The sequence below is a fragment of the Nerophis ophidion genome, linkage group LG01, assembly GCF_033978795.1.
Source record: "Nerophis ophidion isolate RoL-2023_Sa linkage group LG01, RoL_Noph_v1.0, whole genome shotgun sequence".
NCBI lineage: Eukaryota > Metazoa > Chordata > Actinopteri > Syngnathiformes > Syngnathidae > Nerophis > Nerophis ophidion.
The window spans coordinates 44,627,818-44,652,817 of NC_084611.1; positions in this window are offsets into that span (position 1 = coordinate 44,627,818).

Below are 25,000 nucleotides of genomic sequence, written 5' to 3' on the forward strand. Positions count from 1 at the left end.
TATGTGATTACACTTACACAATTAAACAAGTCTAAAAGAAACCACGTGATTGTGTGAATTACATTTACACAATTAAACAATTCAACTTATTTGGAAAACATAAAAATAACATAACTTAATTTACAAAATTAAATGTAATTAAATGTTTTAATTAAATTTAAAAAATCAAATTGCATTTTCAAAATTAAACAAGTCCAAAATATATTACAAAAAATGTTTTGGTTACATTTACACAATTTAACACGTTCAAAAACATCATACGATTTAATGTACAAAATTCAACATGTCTGAAAAAAAACCCCATCTGATTTAATTTACAAAATTCAACCTGTCTCTAAAAAAAAAAAGATTAAAAAAAAAAAACATCAAAGGTTTGAATTTCAAAATGTCAACACGTCAAAAAAAAAAGCGAACAAAACAAAATCTGCATTTTGTATCGTCTGGTGAATAACAGATATTTTTCCTCCTGACGTGAACATCAAAGAGAAATGTTCCTTGGCGAGATAATGTGATTATAAGGTGGCGGCGGCGGCGTGAACACGCTCACGTTTCAATGTGAACGCCAGCGTGCTCACATTTCAATGCGTCCACTTCCTCTAAAAATAGGGTGGCCATCTAATCCCAAAGAAAGCAGACCTGGGACTGTGAGCGCGTGACTACGATTACCAGGCTTGCAGCAGACCGGAGAAGCCCGGAGATGGAGAGTGTTGCCATTATCGCCCATTACCACCTTCTGGGTCCACAGGAAGAGGGAAGAGGAGGGTTATGGAGGGGATGAAAAAGGTGGATGCATGGCGCTGTGCTTTTTGTGTGACCAAGGTTTAGTCGTGGTGCGCTAACAGCGCCAAGGTCTGGAGGATGTGTAGGATGTGGAGGACTTGTAGAAAGTCCAAGGGAATGTTGTTCTTTGGACTCTTTGGCTACTCTTATTCTGTATCTTAACTTCCCCCGTTCTCCACACCTGTCCTTGCTTGACTGGCAACAGGGACACACATGTACCCGGTTGACGATCAGTCTCCGGTTTCAGGATCATTGCACATCGCAAAAAAAGTAGACCTGGGACTGTGAGTGCGTGACCACGATTTCCAGGCTTGCAGCAGACCGGAGAAGACCGGAGATGGAGAGTGTTGCCATTATCGCCCATTACCACCTTCTGGGTCCACCGGAAGAAGGAAGAGTAGGGTTTTGGAGAGGATGAAAAAGGTGGATGCGTGGCGCCATGATTTTTGTGTGACCAAGGTTTAGTCAAGGTGCGCTAACAGCGCCAAGGTCGGGAGGATGTGGAGGTCTTGTAGAAAGTCCAAGGGAATGTTGTTATTTGGACTCTTTGGCTACTCCTATTCTGGATCTTAACTTCCCCCGTTCTCCACACCTGTCCTTGCTTGACTGGCAACAGGGACACACCTGTACCCGGTTGACGATCAGTCTCCTGTTTCAGGATCATTGCACATCCCAAAGAAAGTAGACCTGGGACTGTGACCGTGTGACTACGATTACCAGGCTTGCAGCAGACCGGAGAAGACCGGAGATGGAGAGTATTACCATTATCGCCAATTAACACCTTCTGGGTCCACAGGAAGAGGGAAGATGAGGGTTTTGGAGAGGATAAAAAAGGTGGATGCATGGCGCCGTGCTTTTTGTGTGGCCAAGGTTTAGTCGTGGTGCGCTAACAGCGCCAGGGTCTGGAGGATGCGGAGGACTTGTAGAAAGTCCAAGGGAATGTTGTTCTTTGGACTCTTTGGCTACTATTATTCTGTAACTTAACTTCCCCCATTTGCCACACCTGTCCTCGACTGGCAACAGGGACACACCTGTACCCGGTTGACGATCAGTCTCCGGTTTCAGGATCATTGCACAGTGATCCTATTGTTCGGAGAGAAAAAAAAAAGATGTCTCTTGTGCCCCTAATCAGCTGCAACAGTCAGTCCAACCCTCACCGGAAACAGGTCCGACTCACTGCCGGCAATGCGGACCAAGCTATGACTCTGATCATACAGGGAGCGGACCGCCACAATCAGACAGTCCCATACCCTATACTCTCTGAGCACCACAAGACTTCCTACAGGACACGGTCATGGACCTTACCCAAGTCCACAAAGCACATGTAGACTGGTTGGGCAAACTCCCATGCACCCTCCAGGACCCTGGCCAGAGTAGAGAGCTGGTCCACAGTTCCACGACCTGTTAAGACATGGACTATGGTGTTGTTTGTTTTCCTGGTATGCAAAGGAACTGGACCGGAAATGGCGTGAAGGTAAAGACATGTTTAATTAACCACTATGAAAAAAGTGCAACCAAAAGGCGCGCACAAGGCATGGAACAAACTTGGCTAATATAACAAAAAAACTAGCACAAAGGCAGAACTATGGGCATAAAAACGAAAGACACTAACTGTGGCATTTAACAAACCAAAACTTACTTGTGGTAACGTGAGCAGGGCAGCATGAACTATGACATGAAATAGGTATGAAACAGAGTGTAGAGTATGGAGTACAATGACGCCAGGCCTGGCAACTAAGTACAAGCTTAAATCAATCCAATCCAATCCACTCTTTTTATACAGCACATTTAAACAACAAAATGTTTCCAAAGTGCTGCACAACAATATTAAAAACAACATTCAAATACTATCCAGAGCTCCACCAATGACTGAATGAAAACAAAAATTAAAAATAAATAATAATAAATAAATACAAATAAAACCAATACAAAAACAATATAAAATAAATATGATTAAAAATGATTTTACGGGAGAAACTAGTTAAAACAGTAAATAGAAATCAAAACTTTAAAACACAGAGGGCAACAGAGGACCACACAACTCATGTAGCGTTAAAAGCCAGAGAATAAAAATGGGTCTTAAGACGAGACTTAAAAGACTCCACTGTGGGAGCAGTTCTAGAGCTTAGGGCCGACCGCAGAGAAGGCCCTGTCTCCCCTAGTTTTAAGTCTGGTCTTGGGCACCACTAGCTGGATCTGGCTCTCGGACCTCAGAGCGCGCGCAGGATTGTATGTTTGGATGAGGTCCGAGATATAATGAGGCGCCAGTCCATCCATGTACAACTTTAGGAACAAAGAGCAAGGTTTTAAAATCAATTATAAAATGAACAGGGAGCCTGTGCAAACTCTCAAGGATTGGGGTTATATGCTGGCGTTTATAATATCATATAAATATTATAAAATACATATGAAATAAAATTACATAAATAATAGTGACATGATTATTGACAGGTGCGGGAGTCCAAACAAATCGGGCGCATGAGTCCAAGTGAATCAGGTGAAATAATTGGTCGTCATGGTAACTAAACAAGGGAGCGCAAAAAACAGGAACTAATGGAGTCGTCATTGAAACTAAAACTGCAGTGGTTTAAACAGGGGGAGATGACGGCAGACTCACACCAGGTGGCAGTAATGTCCAAAGATTTATTTTATATATACATCAACCATCAAACAATAGAAAATAAACTAAGGAAATGGAGTGTCAACTAGATCCAAAAGGGAATGGGTGACGGACTATGTGAAACATTTAGCTGAGGTGTGTGCTACCAAATGTTGTGAAGTGATGAAAGAACAAGGAAGTCCGTGGGGCAGGCAGAGGATCCAGGGCGAACGAGAGGCGTAGAGAGAAACGTGTCCAAGCGGGAGGTCAAGAATCCAAAAGGGCTGTCCGGAAGGCAAGGGGAACAACAGGGATCACAGGAGAATACAGCGAGCGCTGCGGAAAGACAACAGGAACATCAGACACAACGGAAACACGGGAGTTGTAGGGGAAGAGCGAGTACGCAGGATGGAAGCCAGATACAGGATGCTTACACAGGTACAGACGTCTATACTCCGGCGAGTGATGGCAAGTTGTCCAGGCTTAAGAAGGCAGATCGCTGATCAAGGACAGGTGTGTTGATTACTTGGAAATGATTGCACATGGTGACTGCTGCAGGGTGGAGACGTGCACGGCGCGTCCCTGAATATACGCAGCCATGGGCGTGTCCCGAGGAGCGCACAGACGGATGAACGCCGTAGGCAGGAGTCCTAACCGTAACAAAAACAAACAAGGGTGCACAAAAAAAAAGAAGCAATGGAGTCTTAAAAAAAAACATAACATAACTAAACATAACATGATCACAAGACATGACACAACCAGGACGAAAACAACACTGTTCCTCCTGAATTCGAGGTTGGACCATCCGGCGTAGCCTCCTCTCCTGTACACCTGAATAGACCTAACCGGGAAGGCTGAGGAGTGTGATCCCACCATAGTTGGAACCATACCCCCTGGATCCACTTCTTAAAGAGAGGAACCACCAGTCTGGTCTGCCAATCCATGCCCCCCATGTCCACGCAATGTTGCAGAGTCTTGTCAACCAAGACAGCCCCACAGCATCCAGAGCCTTAAGGAACTCCGGTCAGATATCAACCACCCCCCAGGCCTTGCTTCCGAGCTTTTGACCCACCTCGGCAACCTGTACCCACTAGGCGCTTGCCACCGAGCCCCACCTCTGGATCTGGCTACAGAGGGGACCACAGTGACCCACGTCTGGGTGAGGGAGATCTGGGGCCTTGAATCTGACGTTCCATATAGGGCTTCAAGCTGCTCTTCGGTCTGGTCCGTCACCTAAGACCTCTTTGTGTTGGGAGAGCAGACCAGGGAGCTTACATGAAGCTGGAAATACCTTTTCTCTTTCTTGAAACTTAATCAGAAGAAAAACAACTTGATGCGTTAATGTTGTGTTCTCTACAAACAAACACACACATACACACACACAACCCCTACTTCGCATTACTTGCTTTTGCTTCAGTGAACATAATAATGAATAAACCATGTTCTGTGTGTGTGTGTGTGTGTGTGTGTGTGTGTGTGTGTGTGTGTGTGTGTGTGTGTGTGTGTGTGTGTGTGTGTGTGTGTGTGTGTGTGTGTGTGTGTGTGTGTGTGTGTGTGTGTGTGTGTGCGTGTGTTTGTGTCAAAACAATGTGCCGCTACACAACAGTGGCCCACAAGTGAGTCCACATGTTTATTTCAGAACTACACTACTTAGTGGGGACTACACAGTAATAACAACTACATCACACAGTAATAACAACTACATCACATCACACAATAACAACAACTACCTCACACAGTAATAACAACTAAATCACACAATAATAACAACTACATTACACAGTAATGACAACTATATCACACAGTAATAACAACTACATCACACAGTAATGACAACTAAATCAAACAGTAACCAGAACTACATCACACAGTAAAAACAACTACATCACACAATAGTAAAAACTACATAACACAGCAATAACAACAACATCACACAACTACATCACACAGTAATAACAACTACAACTACATTACTCAGTAATAACAGCTATATCACACAGTAATAACAACTACATCACACAAATACATCACACAGTAATAACAACTACATCACACAGTAACAACAACTACATCACACAGTAACAACAACTACAACTACATTACCCAGTAATAACAACTACATCACACAGTAACAACAACTACATCACACCGTAACAACAACTATAACTACATTACCCAGTAATGACAACTACATCACACAGTAACAACAACTACATCACACAGTAATAACAACTACTTCACACTAACAAGAACTACATCACACAGCAACAACAACTACATCACACAGTAATAACAACTACATCACACAGTAACAACAACTACATCACCCAGTAATAACAACTACATCACCCAGTAATAACAACCACATCACGCAGTAATAACAGCCATATCACACAGTAACAACAACTACATCACACAGTAAGAACAACTACATCACACAGCAATAACAACGACATTACACAGCAATGACAACTACATCACACAGTAACAACAACTACATCACCCAGTAATAACAACTACATCAAACAGTAATAACAACCACATCACACAGTAACAACAACTACATCACACAGTAACAACAACTACAGCACACAGCAATAACAACTACATCACACAGCAATACCAACTACATCACACAGTAATAACAACTATATCACACAGTAATAACAATTACATCACACAGTAATGGCAATTACATCACCCAGTAATAACAACTACATCATACAGTAATGCCAGCTACATCACACTGTAATAACAACCACATCACACAGTAATAACAACTACATCACACAGTAATGACAACTACATCAGACAGTAATAACAACTAAATCACACAGTAATAACAACTATATCGCACAGTAATAAAAACTACGTCACACAGTAATAACAACTATATCACACAGTAATAACAACTACAGCACACAGTAATGACAACTACATCAGACTGTAATAACAACTACATCACACAGTAATGACAACTACATCAGACTGTAATAACAACTACATCACACAGTAATAACAACTACATCACACAGTAATGACAACTACATCGCCCAGTAATTACAACTACATCACACAGTAATGACAACTACATCAGACTGTAATAACAACTACATCACACAGTAATAACAACTACATCACACAGTAATGACAACTACATCAGACAGTAGTAACAACTACATCAGACAGTAATAACAACTACATCGCACAGTAAGAACAACTACGTCACACCGTAATAACAACTACATCACACAACAACGTCACACACTAATATCAACCACATCACACAGTAATAACAACTACATCACACAACTACATCACACAGTAATGACAACTACATCACATTGTAACAATAACTACATCACACAGTAATATCAACTACATCACACAACTACATCACACAGTGATAACAACTACATCACACAACTACATCACACAGTAATAACAACTACATCACACAGTAGTAGCAACTACATCACACAACTACATCACACAGTAATGACAACTTCATCACACAGTAATAACAACTACATCACACAGTGATAACAACTACATCGCACAGTAGTAACAACTGCATCACACAACTACATCACACAGTAATAACAACTACATCACACAGTAGTGATACCTACATCACACAACTACATCACACAGTAATAACAACTACATCACACAGTAGTAACAACTACATCACCCAGTAATAACAACTACATCACACAGTAGTAACAACTGCATCACACAACTACATCGCACAGTAATAACAACTACATCACACAGTAGTGACAACTACATCACACAGTGGTAACAACTACATCACACAACTACATCACACAGTAATAACAACTGCATCACACTGTAGTAACAACTACATCACACAGTAATAAAAACTACATCACACAGTAATAACAACTCCATCACACAGTAATAACAACTACATCACACAACTACATCACACAGTAATAACAACTACATCACACTGTAATAACAACTACATCACACAACTACATCGCACAGTAATATCAACTACATTACACAGTAATAACAACTACATCTCCATCAGCAACAGAAAAAAGGGAGAAAATACTAAAAAGAAATAAAACATTTCATCATTCACTCATAAATGAAGAAGTAAAACAAAGAAGTAAAACAACATTCAAATATCCTAAAAACGACAACAGTTAGATCAAATGTATGTATGTAAATATATGTGCAACATAAACATATGTGCTACACAAATATATGTATGTAACATAAACATATGTATGTATATATATGTGCAACATAAATATATGTATGTAAATATATCTGTAACATAAATATATGTATGTAAATATATGTGCAACATAAACATATGTGCTACACAAATATATGTACGTAACATAAACATATGTATGTAAATATATGTGTAACATAAACATATGTATGTAAATATATGTGTAATATAAACATATGTATGTAAATATATGTGCAACATAAATATATGTGCAACATAAATATATGTATGTAAATATATGTGTAACATAAACATATGTATGTAAATATATGTGTAACATAAACATATGTATGTAAATATATGTGTAACATAAACATATGTGCAACACAATATATGGGAATATATTTGTTCACTAAACAAGGTTTTGTGGATGATATATAACACGTTAATTACATATTATTAACATAAAATGATAACATGTTTATAGCATGTATAATGTGTATGTACTGTGTACAAGTTGCTGGTATAAATATGTAAAATGTGTGTGTGTGTGTGAGTGTGTGTGTGTGTGTGTGTGTGTGTGTGTGTGTGTGTGTGTGTGTGTGTGTGTGTGTGTGTGTGTGTGTGTGTGTCTGTACGTGCCTGTATATTTGTGTGTGTGTGTGTAATGTGTCTGTGTGTGAACGTGCCTGTATATGTGTGTTTGTGTGTGTGTGAGTCCCAAAGGATCAGTAATCAGCACAAAGTAAAAGAACACGACTCCATGTTGTAATAACTTAATGACAAGATGTGCATGTGTGTGTTTGTGTGTGTGTGTGTGTGTGTGTGTGTGTGTGTGTGTGTGTGTGTGTGTGTGTGTGTGTGTGTGCGTGTGTGAGTCCCACAGGATCAGTAATCAGCACAAAGTAAAAGAACACAACTCCATGTTGTAATAACTTAATGACAAGATGTGCATGTGTGTGTGTGTGTGTGTGTGTGTTTGTGTGTTTGTGTGTGTGTGTGTGCGTCCATGTGTGCATGCGTGTGTGTGTGTGACATCTCTGATTACAGTCATGCTCGTTAGCTTGCAGGTAATTGGATGATTTCTTCTCCCGCAGGAGAGGCTGACACTCATTTGATGCTAATAATATTCTAGTTGTTTACATTGTTTACTATAAAAACACACACATTGTCTTCAGTGAAAACACATATTATTTATAGTACACGAGAACATTGTGCAACAGTAAACACACACATTGTATACAGTAAACTCACACATTGTCTACAGTTAACACACACATTGTCTACAGTGAACACACATATTATTTATAGTAAACACGCACATTGTGCAACAGTAAACACACACATTGTATACAGTAAACACACACATTGTCTACAGTAAACACACACATTGTGCAACAGTAAACACACACATTGTGCAACAGTAAACACACACATTGTGCAACAGTAAGTACACACATTGTGCAACAGTAAACACACACATTGTGCAACAGTAAATACACACATTGTGCAACAGTAAACACATACATTGTTTATACTAAACGCTCACATTGTTTAGAGTAAACACGCACATTAACAGTAAAGACACACATTGTGCAACAGTAAACACACACATTGTGCAACAGTAAATACACACATTGTGCAACAGTAAACACACACACTGTTTACAGTAAACACACATACTGTTTAAAGTAAACACACACATTGTGCAACAGTAAACACACACATTGTGCAACAGTTAAGAGATACATTATTTACAGTAAACACACACATTGTCTACAGTAAAGACACACATTGTGCAACAGTAAGCACACACTGTGCAACAGTTAAGAGATACATTACTTACAGTAAACACACACATTGTCTACAGTAAACACACACATTGTTTACAGTAAAGACACACATTGTGCAACAGTAAACACACACATTGTTTACAGTAAATACACACATTGTGCAACAGTAAACACACACATTGTGCAACAGTAAACACACACTTTGTGCGACAGTAAACACACACATTGTGCACAGTAAACACACAATACAGTAGACACACACACCATCTGAAGTAAACACACACTTTGTGCAACAGTTAAGAGATAAATTATTTGCACATCGTCTACAGTAAAGACACACATTGTAAAACAGTAAAACAGTAAAAACACACATTGTTTACAGTAAATACACACATTGTGCAACAGTAAACACACACATTGTGCAACAGTAAACACACATATTGTCTGCAATAAACACACACATTGTGCAACAGTAAACATACATATTGTGCAACAGTAAACACACAAATTGTGCAACAGTAAACACACACATTGTGCAACAGTAAAAACACACATTGTGCAACAGTAAACACACACATTGTTTACAGTAAATACACACATTGTGCAACAGTAAACACACACATTGTGCAACAGTAAACACACACTTTGTGCGACAGTAAACACACACATTGTGCACAGTAAACACACAATACAGTAGACACACACACCATCTGAAGTAAACACACACATTGTGCAACAGTTAAGAGATAAATTATTTGCAATAATTACACACATCGTCTACAGTAAAGACACACATTGTAAAACAGTAAAAACACACATTGTTTACAGTAAATACACACATTGTGCAACAGTAAACACACACATTGTGCAACAGTAAACACACATATTGTCTGCAATAAACACACACATTGTGCAACAGTAAACATACATATTGTGCAACAGTAAACACACAAAATTGTGCAACAGTAAACACACACATTGTGCAACAGTAAAAACACACATTGTGCAACAGTAAACACATACATTGTCTATAGTAAAGACACACATTGTGCAACAGTAAACACACATTGTGCAACAGTAAACACACTTATTGTGTACAGTAAACACACAATACAGTAGACACACACACTGTCTAAAGTAAACACACACACTGTCTAAAGTAAACACACACATTGTGCAACAGTAAAAAAAACACATTTTTTACAGTTAAGAGATACATTATTTACAGTAAACACACATATTGTCTGCAATAAACACACACATTGTGCAACAGTAAACATACATATTGTGCAACAGTAAACACACAAAATTGTGCAACAGTAAACACACACATTGTGCAACAGTAAAAACACACATTGTGCAACAGTAAACACATACATTGTCTATAGTAAAGACACACATTGTGCAACAGTAAACACACATTGTGCAACAGTAAACACACTTATTGTGTACAGTAAACACACAATACAGTAGACACACACACTGTCTAAAGTAAACACACACACTGTCTAAAGTAAACACACACATTGTGCAACAGTAAAAAAAACACATTTTTTACAGTTAAGAGATACATTATTTACAGTAAACACACATAATAAAAATATAATGATTATTGTCATGACTAGGACTATGGTGAGGATTGTTTTCCTGTGGTGCAAAGCGATTGGATCAAACACGATGTGAAGGTAAGAGCATCTTTTAATCTTAACACTCAAAAGGTATTACAAAAACAAAGGGTATGAAGAAAAGGTGCTCTCAGTGGAGGTTCAAAACTTGGCTATGAAAACAAACCTTGCACTAAGGCAAAACTATGGACATAAAACAAAAACTTACACTATGGCATGAATAACAAAAAACTTACTTGGAACGGAAGAAGAACCCGACATGGATCATCGGCATGGATTACAAGGGTGTATCAAGGGTGAGTAGAAGGTGATCGAGGGTGACTGCAGGTTTAAATAATGCTGTTGTGATTAGCAGCTGCATGAGTCCAAATGAACCAGGTGCGTGACATGACAGGTGAACAGATTGGTTGGCATGGTGACAAAAACAAACAAGAGTGCCCAATGAATCCAAATCAAGACAGAACGTGACCACAAAACATGACAATTATTCAATAAAGTCGGATACATTTTTTAAATAAATAAATAAAAAAAACTTTGTCACACGCAATAAGCTGAACTTGTTAAAAAATAAAGATACACTAAAGCAGGGGTCACCAACGCAGAGCACGCGGGCACCAGGTCGCCCGTAAGGACCAGATGAGTCGCCCGCTGGCCTGTTCTAAAAATAGCTCAAATAGCAGCACTTACCAGTGAGCTGCCTCTATTTTTTCAATTTTATTTATTCACTAGTAATCTGGTCTCGTTTTGCTCGCCATTTTTAATTCTAAGGGAGACAAAACTCAAATAAAATTAGAAAATCCGAGAAAATATTTTAAAGACTTGGTCTTCACTTGTTTAAATAAATTCATTTATTTTTTTACTTTGCTTCTTATAACTTTCAGAAAGACACTTTTAAAGAAAAAATACAACCTTAAAATTGATTTTAGGATTTTTAAACACATATACCTTTTTACCTTTTAAATTCCTTCCTCTTCTTTCCTGACAATTCAAATCAATGTTCAAGTAAATTTATTTTTGTTATTGTAAAGAATAATAAATACATTTTAATTTAATTCTTCATTTTAGCTTCTGTTTTTTCGACGAAGAATATTTGTGAAATATTTCTTCAAACTTATTATGGTTAAAATAAAAAAATAAAAAAATATTCTGGCAAATCTACAAAGTCTGTAGAATCAAATTTAAATATTATTTCAATGTCTCTTGAATGTCTTTTAAAATTTTTGTTCCGGAAAATCTAGAAGAAATAATGATTTGTCTTTGTTAGAAATATAGCTTGGTCCAATTTGTTATATATTCTAACAAAGGACGGATTGGATTTTACCTATTTAATACATGTCATCAAAATTCTAAAATTAATATTAATCAGGAAAAATTACTAATGATGTTCCATAAATTATTTTTTTTATTTTTTCAAAAAGATTTGAAATAGCTAGTTTTTCTCTTCTTTTTTTCAGTTGAATTTTGAATTTCAAAGAGTTGAAATTGAAGATAAATTATGTTTCAAAATGTTTTTTTTTTTTTTTCGTGTTTTCTCCTCGTTCAATTAAGTTTTTATTTCATCATTTATTATCTACAAAAAACCTTCCGTGAAAGGAAAAGAAATGTACGACGGAATGACAGACAGAAATATCCATTTTTTTATATACAACATCTATTTATTAAAGGTAAATTAAACAAATATGCTATTTCTGGCGATTTATTTAGGTGTGTATCAAACTGGTAGTCCTTCGCATTAATCAGTGCCCAAGAAGTAGCTCTTGGTTTCAAAAATGTTGGTGACCCCTGCACTAAACTGTATAATATGTACTATATTTGTAGAAAAATAAAGGTTGTACAATAATTTAGAAAAAAAAAAAAAAGTCATTTCTGACACCGTTCTTGTGTGACTGTGTACGTAATGAAGTGTCCCGTGAGCCTCCATCTCCATGGCAACACGACACACATGAACACCTTCTCAAAGACTTTTGGGCTGATGGGGAATGTAAACTTTCCAGGAGCACATCCCTAAAAAAAAAAAAAAAAACGTATTCTTTTTTCAGCCGGTGGCCTCGCAGGCAGACAGACATCAAACAGGAGCACTAATGTAATATGTAATATTATCATCTCCTTCTGAGAACCAGACTTGAAATTGAAGTGATGATTATTTGATCTTTACTGCACTTTGTGTGTGCACTTGTGTTGCCTTCAGGTGCTGCGCTCCGCACCTCTTTCAATCACAACACAAGTTGAGATGGCATGGAGGAGCCAGGAAATGTTCGTGCAGCTTTTGGACACTTTCTGGAACATCTGTTTTTTTTTTTTTTTTCCAATTCTATTAAGTTAATCACCTTTCTGTAACCACAGGGGGTGCCCAAACTTTTTCCAACAAGGGCCGCAAACTCCAAATTCAAAGCGGTCGGGGGCCATTGTGTTATGTTTTTATGGTGCAAAGAATGATGAAAGAGAGATGACATATATCACAGATGACTTCCCGTTACTTAAATAAAAACATAACTTTGTGTTATAGATTATTTACTAGACTATACACTACATTAAAAAACATATATATTAGTCACACTGTATGATATAATTTGTAGAAATATACCTTGTGAAATGAGTTATTTACAAATATTTATTCTGGAAATGTTATTTACATACCTTAATTGTTTCCAAACAATCTATGTAACAGTAATAGGATTTTTTTATATATAAAATAAATATATATTTTTGCAAATGTTTTTAAATGTTTCGATATGTTTTGTAAAATATTTCATATTATTTTAAATTGTATTTGTTTTATATGTTTTTTTTAGTATAAACATATATTTATAAATGCAAAAACAAAAAGTCATAAAAATACATGAAAACAAAACAATTTTTATTTACATACCTTAATTTTTTCCAAACGATTTATGTAACAGTAATAGGATTATATATATATATATATATATATATATATATATATATATATATATATATATATATATATATATATATATATATATATATACATATGCATATATATATATATATATATATATATATATATATATATACATTTATATAAATGCATTTTTTTATGTTTTGATTTTTTTATGAAATATTTTATATGTATATATATATATATATATATATATATATATATATATATATATATATATGCAAATGTTATTAAATGTTTTGATATGTTTTGTAAAATATTTCATATTATTTTTAATTGTATTTGTTTCATATGTTGTTTTTTTAATATAAACATATATTTATAAATGCAATAACAAAAAGTCATGAAAATACATGAAAACAAAACAATTTTTATTTACCTACCTTAATTGTTTCCAAACAATGTCTGTAACAGTAATATGAATGTATTCTTTTTTTTCAACTGTATGTATATATATATATATATATATATATATATATATATATATATATATATATATATATATATATATATATATATATATATATATATATATATATATATATATATATATATATATATATATATATATATATATCCATCCGCTTATCCGAGGTCGGGTCACGGGGGCAACAGCCTAAACAGGGAAATCCAGACTTCCCTCCCCCCAGCCACTTTGTCTAGCTCTTCCCGGGGGATATATATATATATATATATGTATATATATATATATATATATATATATATATATATATATATATATATATATATATATATATATATATATATGGGGATATATATATATATATATATATATATATATATATATATATATATATATATATATATATATGGGGATATATCTATATATATATATATATATATATATATATATGTATATATATATATATATATATATGGGGATATATATATATATATATATATATATATACATATATATATATATATATATATATATATATCCCCATATATATATATATATATATATACAATATGATTTGCCTGAGCGGTGAGGAGACACCGAGAATAACAAGCCGTAGAAAATGGATAAGAAAAGATAAATTTCAAAAAATGTAATTTAAAAGAAATGTTGTTGTTTTTTTAAACTTGGGACTTCCTGCTAGCCTGATTTTGGACGCTGGCGGGCCATATCCGGCGTGGTGGTTTGGGGACCCCCTGATGTACAGGCACCGCCTATTAAAGGTACATACAATCTGCTCTCATGAAACATCACTCAACTGCATTGTTTTATTTTTTTAGTCATGTAAGTTATGTTAGTGATTCAATTACCTTTTCGGGGGGAATTAGGACTCCATACAATAGAACAGGGGTGTCAAACTCAAATACAGAGTGGGCCAAAATTTAAAACTGAACAAAGCCGCGGGCCATGGTTGAACAAATCAACCTTTTAGTAGGGACCCAAACAAGTTTTGCATTGAACATTGAGTAAATTTATAGTGATATGCAAAATCGAGTTTCAAATAATAATAATAATAATTAAAAAATATCAATGGCATATCACATAGATTTTAAATACACATTTAATGCCTCTTTTCTATTTGCAGCCTTCTGAGGTAAATATCAAAATATATTGTAGTGTCCCGAAAGAGTTAGTGCTGCAAGGGATTCTGGGTATTTGTTCTGTTGTGTTTATGTTATGTTACAGTGTAGATGTTCTCCCGAAATGTGTTTGTGATTCTTGTTTGGTGTGAGTTCACAGTGTGGCGCATATTTGTAAGTGTTAAAGTTGTTTGTGCAGCCACCTTCAGTGTGACCTGTATTGCTGTGTAATAGCCGCATATATTATGCGAATAGGACTGCACGCTGTTTGTATGGAGGAAATGCGGACGTGACGACAGGTTGTAGAGAATGCTAAAGGCAGTGCTTTTAAGGCACGCCCTCAATATTGTTGTCCGGGTGGAAATCGGCAGAATGCTTGCCCCGGGAGATTTTCGGGAGGGGCACTTAACTTCGGGAGGATTGGCAAGTGTGAGAAATTGTGGTGTTACAGTGGCTCCGCTGCTGTGTAATAACGGGGCCAGCTATAATGTTTATTTGATATTGCCTCGAGGGCCAAATTAAATTACACGGCGGGCCAAATTGGGCCCGCGGGCCAGAGTTTGACACCCATGCAATAGATAATACATTTCTACATTGCTTCAAAGAAAAACGGTTTTATTTGATAAAATGTTTTACTTGATTAAGAATCTTTACAAATAGAAATCACAAGTAAATTACTTTTTAAAAGCATTTTTCAAAACATTCTCCAATGTTTCAAGAACACAACAGGACGTATAAGGCAAGTGGATTTAAATCGACAAATTAGTTAAACAATTTGTTTTTTTTCTTCAAACAAAAACTGCAGACGGAGGTGTGTCCCCTCCACCGCCGTCTCACCCCTGACTCCGACAACCATCTGGCCGGGCGTCGGAGCGTCACCTGCAGAGGAGTTACGGCCACGCTGACACTAAGCGGCAGTCAATGGAGGGATGAAGTAGACGGGAGTGAGCTAATGGCGGCCATACCATAAAGTAAATGGTATTTAGCAGACACTTTTATCCAGGGCTTTTATTTTTAGACAAGAGCGTGACACATTTGAGCAGTTAAGTCCGATGATGGCAGCACTTAGCGAGGTGGTCACGTGACCCTCGCTGCTCGCCAACAACTCCTTTATGTCATCAATCACTACATTATACATACCCGGGGTGTCCAAACTTTTTCCACCAAGGGCGGCCAACTCAAAATTCAAAGCACTGGGGCGTCATTTTGTTACGTTTTTATACTGCAAAGATTAATAAAAGAGCAAGGAAATGTATGACATAGTAAATGACGTCACATATGTAATATTTGTGTTGGTCGTTATTTTCTGGACTATAGAGCACAAACGCTACATTTTAAAAGAAATAAGTATGTTTCCATGTATTAGCCGCACTGGACTATAAGTCACAGATTTAAACCTTTTGAAATGACTTTTTTAGAAATAAATATTATGTATACCTTGTACCTTAATTGTTTCCAAACTATCTTTGCATCTGTACTATGATTTGTATTTATTTATTTATTTATTTATTTTTAATATAAATGTATACATATATATAAATATATATTTTTGTTGTATTTATTTAAAAATGTTTGTATATTATTTATTATTTATTATTTGTACAAACTACGTTTCCATATGAGTTGGGAAATTGTGTTAGATGTAAATATAAACGGAATACAATGATTTGTAAATCCCATATTCAATTGAATGCACTACAAAAAAATAAAAAATAAATAACTTTGATTTATATTGCGCTTTTCTAAACACTCAAATCGCTCACAGAGAAGTGGGACTCAACATTCATTCACACCTGGTGGTGGTAAGCTACATCAGTAGCCACAGCTGCCCTGGGGTAGACTGACGGAAGTGTAGCTGCCAGTTTGCGCCTATGGCCCCTCCGACCACCACCTATCATTCATTCATCATTCATTCACCAGTGTGAGCGGCACTGGGGGCAAAGGGTGAAGTGTCCTGCCCAATGACACAACGGCAGCAATTTTTTTGGATGTCAATAGGTGGGAAGCAAACCTGCAACCCTCAGGTTTCCAACCGGCTGCTCTACCCACTACGCCATGCGCCCCAAAGACAAGATATTTGATGTTCAAACTCATAAACTTTATTTTTTTTTTTGCAAATAATAATTAACTTACAATTTCATGGCTGCAACATGTGCCAAAGTAGTTGGGAAAGGGCATGTTCACCACTGTGTAAAAACACTCAATAAATGTTTGGGAACTGAGGAAACTAATTGTTGAAACTTTGAAAGCGGAATTATTTACCATTCTTGCTTGATGTACAGCTTAAGTTGTTCAACAGTCCGGGGTCTTGTTGTCGTATTTTACACTTCATAATGCGCCACACATTTTCGATGGGAGACATGTCTGGACTGCAGGCAGGCCAGGAAAGTACCCACACTCTTTTACTACGAAGCCACGTTGTTGTAACACGTGGCTTGGCATTGTTTTGCTGAAATAAGCAGGGGCATCCATGATAACGTTACTTGGATGACAACATATGTTGCTCCAAAACCTGTATGGACCATTCAGCATTAATGGAACCTTCCCAGATGTGTAAGTTACCCTTGCCTTGGGCACTAATACACCCCCATACCATCACAGATGCTGGCTTTTGAACTTTACGCCTACAACAATCCGGATGGTTATTTTTGTCTTTGTTCCGGAGGACACCACGTCCACAGTTTCCAAATATGATTTGAAATGTGGACCTCGTCAGACCACAGAACACTTTTCCACTTTGCATCAGTCCATTTTAGGTAAGCTCGGGCCCAGCCAAGCCGGCGGCGTATCAGGATATTGTTGATAAATGAGTTTGGCTTTGCATAGTAGAGATTTAACTTGCACTTACAGATGTAGCGACCAACTGTTGTTACTGACAGTGGTTTTATGAAGTGTTCCTGAGCGCATGTGGTGATATCCTTTACACACTAATGTTGGTTGTTGATGCAGTACCGCCTGAGGGATCAAAGGTCCGTAATATCATCGCTTACGTGCAGTGATTGCTCCAGATTCTCTGAACCTTTTGATGATTTTACGGACCGTAGATGGTAAAATCCCTAAATTCCTTGCAATAGCTCGTTGAGAAATGTTGTTCTAAAACTGTTTGACAATTTGCTTACAAATTGGTGACCCTCGCTCATCCTTGTTTGTGAATTACTTAGCATTTCATGAAAGCTGCTTTTTTACCCAATCATGGCACCCAACTGTTCCCAATTAGCCTGCACAACTGTGGGATGTTCCAAATAAGTGTTTGATGAGCATTCCTCAACTTTATCAGTCTTTGTTACCACCTTTCCCAACTTCTTTGTCAAATGTTGCTGGCATCAAATTCTAAAGTTAATGATTATTTAAAAAAAAAAAAAAAAGGTTTATCAGTTTGAACATCAAATATGTTGTCTTTGTAGCATATTCAACTGAATATGGGTTGAAAAGGATTTGCAAATCATTGTATTTCGTTTATATTTACATCTAACACAATTTCCCAACTCATATGGAAACACGGTTTGTACTATATATATATATATATATATATATATATATATATATATATATATATATATGACATATATGACATGTATATGTCTGTATGTATATTTGTCCATATATATATATATATATATATAAATGTATATATATATATATATATATATATATATATATATATATATATATATATATATATATATATATATTTATATATGTATATGAATTTTTTAATGTTTTGATTTTTTTATGAAATATTTTAATATAATTTTTAATAGTTTTTATTTCATTTTTATTGTCACGAGGGGGTCGCATCTTTATACGGGATTGTTCTCCCGGAATGCAGAACGGAAGGCCCCGGACCAAGGCGTGAGGTGGGCAATTCTTTATTTTCAGTAACTCAAAAACTCATACGACAAACAAAAGCAGATGCGTGCCGGTCGCACGTAGAAGCTAAGGCTAAGACACTTAGCACAGAAAACTTGCGTAGTCAAAACACTTGCCAAAAAACTCGAGACTAGGCAGGAAACTCACGTGAACAGGTTGCATGCAGCAAATGCAATGAAGGCAGAACGAGTGAGAACAAAGATAGGCTTAAACAGAGTCTCTGATGAGTAACAGGTGTGTGTGCATGGCAGGTGAAAATCAAGTAATCATGTTGATGAAACTAACTCACAAGGTGCACAAACAACAAAGGGAGTCCAAACTAACAGAAATAGCACAAAAACATGATCCGGACCACAGATCATGACATTTATATTATTGTTAGATTTTTTTAAATAAAAAATATACATATATATATATACATTTATATAAATGCATTTTTTTATGTTTTGATTTTTTTTATGAAATATTTTAATATGTTTTTAATTGTTTTTTATTTCATTTTCATATTATTGTTAGATTTTTTAAATAAATAAAAAATAAAAAATAAAATATATATATGTATATATATATATATATATATATATATATATATATATATATATATATATTAATAAAGATACATTCTTTTATGCTTTGATTTTTTACAAAATATTTTAACATGTTTTTAACATTTTTTTCATTTCATGTTTTATTATTGTTAGATTTTTTTTAAATATATAAATATAAGTTAATATATCCAATAACAAAAAATCATAAAAAATACATAAAAACAAAACAAATTGGTTTTAAAAAAGTTGGTTCCGTGAAATGATTAGTTTTTAATGAACAGATTAATTTAACTTATTTAAAGGGGGACGGCACTTTTTGGGGGGAATGTTGTCCGTCAGTCACAATCGTCGTTGTCAAATAAAAACATGTATGTCTTTGCTTTTTCTATGCATTTTATACGGTAAATAAATGTTAAAAAAAATAAAAAGGTCAACTAACAATGAAAAACCTTCATATTGACAAAATTCTAAAAAAATTGCCTTTAAATTGTGATTAATTAGGATTAAATAAAGTAAATTACAAGACTTCATCAATTTAATTCACTTTCAAAACACACCCCAATATTTGGGTACATGCATTTGTCCAGGAAATCTTTAAAGAAATGTTACTTCAATTTACTTTCTTTTTTTGCTGAAAACTTGTTTTATCGAAGGTCCTGTCAAAATGTGCAAACAGCGCCGTGTACGTCCATATTTAATATCACCGTGCATCATGAAAATTGTCCAAGACGACCAGGAAAAGTCAGCGGACTTGTCACTCGTCACGGTTTTCAAAAACAAAAACATTCTAGACGAGTCTGAATACTTGAGAAAATCACTAAGTTTGCAACGCTGATCCCTCCTGCTCCATCTCCTTATGCTCTGGCAGACCAAGTGTGCATGAGAATAAGTTCAGAAGCAGCTTTTGTGTCCAGATGAAATACTTGATGACAGACTTTGTGGCCAAACTACTGCTAGTAGAGCTTTTCATGCTGGAATATCAACATTTTATTTACGCTAATGTGCTGCCCAAGAAGTTCATTCATTTTTCATTGGCCTAAAATTAAGAGCAAGTCCAGAGGGGAAGGACCGAACACACCGAAATGCACTTAGAAGAGAGCAGGAATCAACGTTAAAAGTGTCCTTTTTTTTTCTTTTTTTTTTTTCAATGTAGCGAGTCGTGTTTATTCATATAAAAAATTAACTTTTTTGTCTTAAAAAGTAAGAATATGGTCTCGATTCTACAAGTAGTGTTGTCATTGGCCCTGTGTAGTATCAAATAAATCCTTCATTAGTGTAACTGGAGCTAACTTTTAAATGTCCGTTTTATTTTATTTTATTATTTTTTTTCCAAAATTTGCATGAAAGCGTCAAATATGTTTTTTCCTTTACAAACAATACATGCGATTACAAACCCCAGAGTGTTATATTTCGCTACTTGACTCATGCTACAGTTAGTATTTTAGCAGGCTAACATTGGCATGCTAGCTTTGAAGCTAATTTAACAGGTGTACACCGCAGTCTCATATATTTTATTACCAGACTAATGATACCTGTTACTATGCTAATAATAGCGAGCTATCATTGTAAAATATTTTTCAGGTACACACCCCAGAGTGTTGTATTTCGGTATTTGACTCATGCTACAGTTAGCATTTTAGCATGCTAACATTACCCTGCTAGCTGTGTAGCTTATTTAGCAGGTATACACCCTAGTGTCATATATTTTTTTATCAGACGAATGATACCTGTTACTATGCTAACGTTAGTAAGCAAGCTTTTTTTTTTTTTTTTTTTTGGCAAATTTTGTACGTATACACCCTAGTCATATATTGGTACTTGACACAAGCAAATGTTAGCATGCTAGCATCTTAAACATATTTTTCAGGTACACACCCCAGAGTGTTATATTTCGGTACTTGACTCAGGCCACAGTTAGCATTTTAGCTTGCTAACATTACCATGCTAGCTGTGTAGCTTATTTAGCAGGTATACACCCTAGTCTCATATATTTTTTTTACCACACGAATGATACCTGTTACTATGCTAACGTTAGTAAGCTAGTTTTTTATTTTTTTTAGCAAATTTTGTACGTATACACCCTAGTCACATATTGGTACTTGACACATGCAAACGTTAGCATGCTAGGATCTTAAACACATTTTTCAGGTACGCACCCCAGAGTGTTATATTTCGGTACTTGACTCATGCCACAGTTAGCATTTTAGCATGCTAACATTACCATGCTAGCTGTGTAGCTTATTTAGCAGGTATACACCCTAGTCTCATATATATTTTTTACCAGACGAATGATACCTGTTACTATGCTAACGTTAGTAAGCTAGTTTTTTATATTTTTTATTTTTTTTAGCAAATTTTGTACGTATACACCTTAGTCATATATTGGTACTTGACACATGCAAACGTTAGCATGCCAGGATCTTAAACACATTTTTCAGGTACGCACCCCAGAGTGTTATATTTGGGTACTTGACTCATGTTACAGTTAGCATTTTAGCATGCTAACATTAGCATGATAGCTTTGTAGTTTATATAGCTTAGTAGTTTATATAGCAGACGAATGATGCATGTTACTATGCTAACATTACTAAGCTAGCTTTTTTTTTTTTTTTTTAGCAAATTTTGTACGTATATACCCTAGTCATATTGGTACTTGACACATGCACCCCAGAGTAATATATTTAAATACTTGACCCATGTTACAGTTAGCATTTTGGCATTGCTAAAATTAACATGCTAGCATTTTTAGCTAATTTGGCAGGCATACAACTCAGAGTCATTTTGTGGAAGTCTTCCTGCCTGGGCTCTTCAGGACCACTCGAAACCACCACACTGGTTTGACACCGTTTTATTTTTCCTTTTTTTATTTTTCTTTTCGGCACACATAATAACACAATACAACTTAAAGGCTTTTCAGCACATGTTTTGCCAGTCTTTTCCTGCAGACCTCCGTGCCTTTTTAGGTGTCAGCTTGTCACCCCGCGTGTTTCGCCAGGTTTTTCGACCCCCCTCAAGGTCTCCGGCACTCCTGATAAAGAGACAGGTGACAAGACAACTCGTTCCAGCTGAGAAATCTCCTCACCTGTCATCGCTTCACAGCCGGCTCCTGCGCATGCCCCGCCTACAGGGGACCGGTCGACCACGCCCCTCCAATCATTTATTTTGTTACGAGACGAATGATACCTGTGGTTATGTTAGCTTTTTTTTTTATTTTTTTTAGAATTTTGTAGGCATACAATTTAGTGATATTTTGGTACTTGATGCATGATTATGTTAGCATGGTCACATTTTAAGCACAGGTACACGCCTCAGAGTAAAATATTTCACTACTTGACGCATATTACAGTTAGTATTTCAGCATGCTAATGCTTACTAACTTTTTCAGCTAATTTAGTATGTTCCTAATGCTGACTGTAAACAAGTCATTGTTAACATGTTAGCATAGCACTGTTAGCATGCAATTAAAAAAAAATGTTTTTGCTCATTTTGCTTATATTTTCTGTTACTATCTGGCCAGCGAGCTAACTCTTAGCATTCCAGTTTGGCTTTTTCTCTTCAACATTCCCAATATATTTCTACTGAAAGCTCATGTTTTATATAACATGGTGTGGAATAATAGACTTAGTAAAGTAGACGGTGGTTAAGTTTATAAGGTGTCCGATATGAAAAGATGTAACATTAGCGCGGCGGCAGTCTGTTGAGAAGATGATTAGCAAACACCAGAGAATAGCGCCCTCTAATAACACAAGTTGACTGTTAATTGCTGTAATCTTTGATAAGACCCAGAGAGAAGTTCCCCTGAGGACTTCATGCTGCCGACTTATCTCACTTTAAGTGTTTAAGACAGCACTTAAAAACGTGCAGAGAAGCCCTGAAAATGATTTGCTGCTTAAAGCTTCATCCCATGCAGACCCACTTCACATGTACGTTGATATTCTGTGGCACAGGCACACGACCCCCCACTTATACCACGACGGCTCCTGGCAAATCCTCTGCAATCCTTTTGTCGAAAAAGTTCCGGCTGCTCTCCCGACAAAAGGACGTTCCTCGTGTTTCATTTTTAGTCTGGGAAGATTGTCGAACATTAAAGGCAACATGACTAAAATAGCACGCAGTCGAACCTCCGCCAAGGAGACATGGAGCTACAGTCGTGGTCAAAAGTACACGTGTAAAGAACATGATGTCATGGATGTTGTTTGTTTTATTCCATTTACGCGTTATAACAATTCCTCTAATGTTATTTCCTCAAAATGAGAGAAACTATTTTGGAGGGCAGTCTCCGCCGTGTATACAATCGTATCTGTATTAATATAACCCAGTTGTAGCTGGGACGCATTGTCTTTAATCTCCTTTCTAATGACTTCAATTTTCTTATTAAAGAATTGCATAAAGTCATCTGCTGAGTGGGTGGAGCTACTAGAAGGGGTCCCTTGTTGGGTTAGCGATGCTACCGTACTAAACTAAATTTTAGAATAGTTTTTATTAAGGTGGATGAGATTTGAGAAATATTTAGCTTTAGTTAAGGTAAGCATGCGTTTATAAGTTATTAAACTATCACTCCATGCTTGATGGTGCACTTCAAGCTTAGTCGTGCGCCATTTGCGTTCCAGCTTTCTACATAATAATTTCTGAGCTCTAGTTTCTTCTGTAAACAACATATTTACTTGACCCACTTCCTGGGAAACTTATCAAGGAGCTCTTTGTATTATTAGGTCCATCAGCACTAAATATTATAAACTTATCACTTTCCCATGGCACTGTTCCCCTAGCATTCAAAAAAGCAGTTATTCATCCTCTCCTTAAAAGACCTAACCTCCATCCTGACCTCATGGTAAACTACCGACCGGTGTCTAACCTTCCCTTTATTTCAAAAATCCTCGAAAAAATTGTTGTAGAGCAGCTAAATGAACACTTAGCGTTTAACAATCTATGTGAAACCTTTCAATCCGGTTTCAGGGCAAATCACTCTACGGAGACAGCCCTCGCAAAAATGACTAATGATCTATTGCTAACGATGGATTCTGATGCGTCATCTATGTTGCTGCTCCTCGATCTTAGCGCTGCTTTCGATACCGTCGATCATAATGTTTTA